Source organism: Penaeus chinensis, chromosome 39 (genome assembly GCF_019202785.1).
Source record: "Penaeus chinensis breed Huanghai No. 1 chromosome 39, ASM1920278v2, whole genome shotgun sequence".
NCBI classification, from domain to species: domain Eukaryota; kingdom Metazoa; phylum Arthropoda; class Malacostraca; order Decapoda; family Penaeidae; genus Penaeus; species Penaeus chinensis.
This window is the reverse complement of record NC_061857.1, coordinates 5913126-5920625: the sequence shown is the minus strand read 5'-3', so window position 1 is coordinate 5920625 and position 7500 is coordinate 5913126. Positions and strand designations below refer to the sequence as shown.

General features: G+C 38.0%; 1 protein-coding gene across 1 annotated transcript in view; it reads right to left on the bottom strand.

Moving 5' to 3' along the window:
• Nucleotides 1-6829, bottom strand: part of LOC125046722 (glycerol-3-phosphate acyltransferase 3-like) — a 16463-nt gene extending 9634 nt beyond the window's left edge. Inside the window, exons 1-2 of the mRNA XM_047644621.1 lie at nt 6673-6829; nt 2505-2567 (exon numbers count right to left, since the gene is read on the bottom strand). The gene's annotated coding sequence lies outside the window, so the exon portion shown is untranslated. The remainder of the gene's footprint in view (nt 1-2504; nt 2568-6672) is intronic.
• Nucleotides 6830-7500: the final 671 nt, after the last annotated feature.

The following is a 7500-nucleotide window of genomic DNA, read 5'->3' as shown; positions in this document are numbered from 1 at the left end:
GAACAAGGTATTTAAAGGTTCCGACTCTTTCAAAGGTGTTTTCAAGCATCCCAATCTCTTCCTCATTTGCATCACAGAAACTTTAAATATTCTGTCTTATTCCTGCTGATTTTCAATCCTCTGTCTTCTAAAGCCTTTGCCCAGTACTCTCATTTCCTTTCGATCTCTCTTCTGTTGTTAGAGCAGATAACTATGCCGTTATCGAAAAGGTAAGGGCTTAAGGAAGAAGCCTGATGTAATCCCACTCTTACAGGTCTCCAACCTGTGACTCCCACAGTGCACCTTACTCTCGTTTTTCCTCCATCCTGCATATCCTGGACTAATCTCACGTACTTTTCTGCTACCCCTTTTTTCCATGCTTCTTCCCTAGACACTCTATCACACGCCTTTTCCAAGTCCACGAAGACTATATGCAAACCCTTCCTCTTCCCTTGTGCCTTTCTATCATCTAAGTGCAAAGATCGCGTCTGTCGTCCCTCTACCAGGCATGAAGTCAATCTGCTTGTCTCCCAAGGTTGTTTCTTCTCTTAGCCTACTCTCCATTATTCTTTCCCAAATTTTCATGTCGTTCGTTTGCACGCTCCTGGATGCCTCCCAACTCTTTGTATATCTTTACTGCCACATCATCTCTTCATTCTAATGGCCTCTCCTGATAGATCTTTAGCATGAGATTCCCCATGTCTACTCCTTCCTCTTCTAAACTCTTCCACATTTCTGCCGGAATGTGGTTTGGTACTGTGGCTTTATTGTTTCTCATTTTCTTCAAAGCATTCTTTACTTATTATCTAGTTCTGCCTGAGGTTACACCTTGATTTGGAATTCCATCTCCAAACTCTTGTCCTGGATTTTCGTCGTTTAATTGATGCCCGAAATATCCTGACCACTTCTTATTGATCTTATCCTCCTCATTCAGAACTTGCTGTCTGATGTGGGTGAAATCCTTGGATGCCTTGTCCTTTGCTCTGGATATTCTAAACAAATTTCTTTTTCCCTCCCTCCCCCCTCCCCGGGTTTCTAGCTCATCCTCGACTTTCCTTCTATCACTCGCTTTCGCCTTAGCCTCTTCCTTTTTCTCCTCACTTGTTTCCTCTCTCCCACTTTTCTCCATCTCCCTGCAAACTAGATCTCTCCCATCTGTTCTTTGCCTCTTTTATTTTCTTTTATCCCCTTTTTCACCTCTTCGTTCCACCACCAAGTCTAGGAGCTCCCTTGCCAGATGTTTCACCTAACACTTCCTCTCCAAACTCCCTTATTACCTTGTTCTTCATCTCCCACCACCCTTCGCACGGTCTCCAGCCCGCTCTAAAACCTTACTTTTAACTCCCTTTTCAGTTTATTGTCCTTTTGCCATTATTATTACAAAGGAGGTGTCTTATCCCCAACATATTAATTTTTTTTACCGTGATCATTATCTTTTTTTGTTAATAGGATTGTCTTTGTAACACTTTTGTTATTATTCTTAACATTATTTTCATTATCATCTTCGTTGTCATTATCATTATCATTACCATGCCATAATTAACTGTTATCAGTATTATTACCAAATATGTCAATATAATTATTATCATTGCCATTATTACTATTACATTTATTATTGTTCTTGTTATTATTGGTAATACGAGTAGTATCATTATGATGATGCTTATTAATATTTTTTCATCATTATTAGTATTATCATTATCATTATTATTATCATTATCATCTTATTACAGCTATTACATCACCATTACTATCATAATCATTATTACCATTACTCTGACCATCACCATCATTACTTTTATCATTATGATTATCCTTACTGTAACTACTGCTTTTACTATTGCATAACAGTAACATTAAGGGGACCGTCACTGAGAATATGCCATTTTCACTTAATAATATATCACTTTTATTGTTCACGTTGGACGTATGTACGTATGCGTGTGCACGAGGGTTGTAGGGTGTGTGTGGGGTAGTGTGCATGTTGTAATACATTGATCATACTTTCTCAAGACCCATAAAGAGCTTATCTCACTCTACACCAGGTAAAGCAGACAAAAAAAAAAAAAAAGCAAGTAGCGCCGATAACAGTAGCTTTTATCGTCACACTGATAACATAAACGCAGTCTATGGATGAACACTCAATTATAACATTTGGGAGAGAGAACAGATGCTTCAGAAGAACACTTTTTTTTGTTATCTCTAAGAAGTTCAAGGTTCTCTTTGGCTGTGTTGATAACAACGGAGAATAATAAACAACGTGCTTACAGTTTATTCTTAGAACAATTATTTATTTCCATGCGGTTGGTCGTTAACATATAAAATCCATAGAGTGATAAAAGCGTGTTAAAGGTGACAATTAAGTTTGGGGAATAATTTTGAAATGTATAGAAGATTTTTGTTAGTGGGAATGTGATGTGTTTTCCTAATACGGCCTTGAAGAAGAGATGCCGTTATCGAAATGTATAGTATTATATAAAAAGAATAACAAGTGTTAGATGGTGTTGGTAACACTGTTCTCTTACCTCGGACGAAGAACAGGAGAGGTTGAACTGTTCAGGATGAAAACATTTGCTGAGTCGATCGCCCTGGAATGAACAAAAATGAACATAAACAAGATGTTCAGATCCTTTGAAAGTTCATCTTCTGGCAGTAATATCATCGTTTTCCCTAAAGCCATTTGCTTATGATCGAGATAATTAACCGTAAATCAGATTTTCACCATGAAGAACATGGAAAGGATAATTAAAATAATGAAAATAAAGGCACAAAAAACGTACATATATTTTTGAGGTGATGTATAGTCATATCTGTCCTTCCATTTACCATACCAGAAAAATATGATTCACAACCTCTCACCCCCCCCCCCCAACCCCCAATGACCTTCACCTTGGACCTCCCCCCCCCCCCTCGTGTTATCGAAAACGTAAAAAAAAAAAAAATACAGGGACCCCATAGGCCTTGGGCACACAGTAACCGTTGGGAATAGAACCAGACTTGGCGACGTAGGTGTTCGAATGTTATATAAGTGTGTTGACTGTAATCTCCTTTTAGACAGGTTGATAGGCTGAGAGATTATCTGGGAGATCACAGTACTAACCCACATGCAGTTGTCTGCATCCCCCTTTCCCTCAGATCTCTAAATGAGAAACAAATGGCAATCAATAACATAGTATTTAAAAAAAACAAAGTACATACTACATACAATACATCGAACTCTACTCTCTACCCAATCTATCAAAATCCTTATACCCAACAGACAACGGGTATCGAGAGTTACAGACGCTTATGCCGTTACTGTCAATGCCAGCTGACTCCCTTAGGAAACCTGCCAGACCGTGCTGCCTTACCCTCGATCGTCTTAAACACTGAGACGCCACTACGGGCTATTTTCGCTGGACCTTACAATCACGTGAGAGTTCTGTAGCCACGCCCACTTTCTGCATTTATGTCTGCGTGTGTGTGTGTGTGCGTGTGTGTGTGTGGGGGGGGGGGTCTGCATGCATATATCTATACATAATGTGTATATATATACAATATAAGTAATATACATACATACATTACATATATATAAACATGTATAGACATACACATCCATATACATACATACATTACATATATATAAACATATATAGACATACACATCCATATACATACACATACATGCATGTGTTTATATACACATATATATACGCGCGCGCGCAGTGTGTGTGTGTGTGTGTGTGTGTGTGTGTGTGTGTGTGTGTGTGTGTGTGTGCGTGTGTGCGTGTGTGCGTGTGTGCGTGTGTGCGTGTGTGTGTGCGTGCGTGCGCGCGTGTGTGTGTGTGTGTGTGTGTGTGTGTGTGTGTGTGTGTGTGTGTGTGTGTGTGTGTGTGTGTGTGTGTGAGTGTGTGTGTCTGTCTGTGCATATACATGAGTATACATATATATGCATATATGAACATATACATACGTACATATATATACTTATATATCTACATTCATACATATCTACATACATACATACATACATATCTACATACATACGCACATATACATATGTGCGTATATGTAAATACATACATGGATACTTACATATATACAAACATATCTATATACATATACACACATAAACATACATACATTTATGCATATATACACACATGTACATACATATATGCATATATATACATATAAATATGTATATGTATATATACATATAATAAACATACATAAACATACATGCATTATATATATATATATATATATATTATACGTATTATATATTATATATTATGTATATAATATATATTATATATATATCTTATATATTATAATCATATTATACATTATATATAGATATTTTATACAATATATATATATCCATACATATATATACATATACATGTGTGTGCGTGTGTGTGTGCGTGCGCGTGTTCGTGTGTGTGCGTGTGCGTGCGTGCGTGCGTGCGTGCGTGTGTGTGTGTGTGTGTGTGTGTGTGTGTGTGTGTGTGTGTGTGTGTGTGTGTGTGCGTGTGCGTGTGCGTGTGCGTGTGCGTGTGCGTGTGCGTGTGCGTGTGCGTGTGTGTGTGTGCGTGCGTGCGTGCGCGTACATGCATGTGTGTGCGTGCCTGTGCGTCCGCGTGTGTGTGTACGCGCGCCCGTATTGATAAGCAATCACAATACCCAACAAAATCCCCCAGAACGAAGCTAAAGGGAGGACCCAGAAGAGATTTCGAAAGACCGAGCAGACCGCTTCGCCTCCGATCAAGAGCGATAACAGCTGATAAAGACGCGCTGTCCAGGGTGCGTGAGCGAGAGGGGAACCGCGCGTGGATGGACCGGGTGGGTGGAAAGTGTGCAGGAAGTGGGTGGGTGAACGGTGTGGATAAAAATGGGTACGTGAAGTTTGTGTGTGAAGTTGGTGGGTGGTGATGAGTGGATGGACTGGATGAATGAAGCAGGTGGATGAAACGGGTGGATGAAGTTGGTGGATGGAGCGGGTAATTGGATGAGTGGGATGGATGTTCGATTTGATCATCCTCTCGGCCCTCTGATAAGGCCACGGTCCGAGTACAGGTCAGGCAAAAGGTTATCATTAGGGTCAGATTCACTCACACACTCACTCACTCACTCACTCACTCTCTATCTCACTCTCTATCTCACTCACTCACTCTCTATCTCACTCACTCACTCACTCAATCACTCACTCACTCTCATTCTCTCACTCACTCACTCACTCACTCTCTCTCTTTTTATATACACACATACACACCATATATAGATGAAAGATAGATAAACGGCAAAATAGATACATAGATACAGTAATAGATAGATATTCACGTAAACAGCAAATAAATAAATAAATAAATAGAAGTTATTATCTAAAACACGGAGATACGCGGTGACTGTTGATCTAAAAAAAAAAATGTTTCATTAAATCTTGTCAAACGTAAAAAAATAATACAATAAAACAACATTTGAAACTGGAAAACACTTGCACTTAACATAATCAAAATAACTTTAGTTACAAAAAAAATCTCCTGCCTTCACACAACGAAAATAAATTCTCTGTTACCAAAAATAACCAGTTTCCGTTTTTTTTTTTTTTTTTTTTTTTTTTTTTTACCATGACGAATATGACATTTTTTTAAAAACAAATCAAGCACTAGACATTGCCGTTAAACACGACGACTGATCAGCAAGAACAATGTTGCCATAAAAGTGAAATGCTCTAATAATAATGTACTGTTACTGTATTATAGATGCATTAATAATGTATTTCTGTTAGCATATGACTGGCAATAATGTACTACTGACAATATACTTCTGTTAATAATACAGCATATTACTGATGCTAATGCACTACTTTTAATAGCTTATGAATGCACTAATACTGTACTGTTAATAATATATCACTGATGCTAATGCACTAGTATTGCCTTATGGATGTACTAACAGATCTTAATGATATTTTTTACTCTTAATAATGTACTCCTATGTCTTAATAATAATAAAGTGCAATTATCATGCAATACTAATTATTTACTAATAATTAACTCCTCCGCCTCAATAATAACACTGTACAACTAATATCAATGTATCGCTAATGAATTTCTAATAATACCATACAGAGGGCCTGATTAACAGCTGCCCTGGATTGAAAATCTCGCGGAGATAAGTAAATAATTCTTTCAATACTAATTAATGTCATTCATTGGGCAAGACTTTAACTCATTTCCTGAATAACAGTCGTGACTAATCATTAAGATTATAAAGCCAATGTAGATGGATTATGATGACAAAGAAGTAATTACATTTTCTTACATATTTTTTCGTTTATCCATCTATAACACGTATCTTACTCAAACAGAAAATACAAAATGATAAGATGAAAAGCTTTTTGTTTTGTTTTGTTTTGCAGGGTGTTATGCAAAAACTAAGACCTATATATTTTGCACTGTTGTATCTCCTTTCAATCCAGTCCCAAATGTACCGCTAATGATGATATACTACTAATGACGCACCACTGATAACGCACTCTTAATAATGTTCGACTGAATAATAATGTACTCCTTATAACCATCCACTACCGATGGTAATACATTATAGCACTACTAATAATGTACTATTTGTAACACGTTCTAAATCACTTTCGCATTCCCGTTTTGAGTAAATATTACCCCCCTACGGATTTCCGAGCACTCTACTCACAGTTAACGAAGCTTGTGGACGAAGCACGGCAAATATGGATGTTATATCTCGCCCATTCACACAAAAATGACTCTCCTACATATTCGCCTGCTTAGTGTCCGTATGGGGAGGCTGACTGACTGCTGGGCGTGTGGGTTAAGCATAACGTTCTGGCGCGCAGTTCTGCTAGACAGAGCAGGCCATCAGAAGCCATGTGGGGTTATCCGTTATACGGTACATTTCTACGTAATAAATCCTGGGAATTCTTAAACCATTTTCACCGTAATTATCGATTTTCCTCTCATTTTCCTATTCTAGATTAAAAAGCCTAAGACAAAAGTTAAATGGCTTCTTAAACGTACACATTTTCTGAGCATCTGGTAACTCTGCCGGCTGTAGGTGGTAGGTGTCCACATATGAATATATCGCTTGCTCATCAAACTACCTGATACTTCGGTTGTTCGCGATCTCACTGCCGTTTTCTCTGGTTAAACCCTTAAGTTCTAAAACCATGTAAGGGATGAGGGTGGGGGTGTTAATGATAGTGTATGCAGGCCTATCATCCATATTAGTTTACAGAAGGTACTTCGATAGGAACGTTATGGTAGTCAGAATTATAAGCGAACAATATAGGTGCGACAGCGGCAGTATCTGCCTATGTTTTTATTTCGTCTTCGTTGGCGTCAAATAAAGTCATGCCATGCTTAAAAACCTACCCTTAATTCCCATCTGTGTCCTCCAAATAACTATAAATAGCATGATCACATACATGTATATGTACATAGAAAGACACATGCACATTTACATACATACATATGTACACACACATATACAGTATACATGTATATG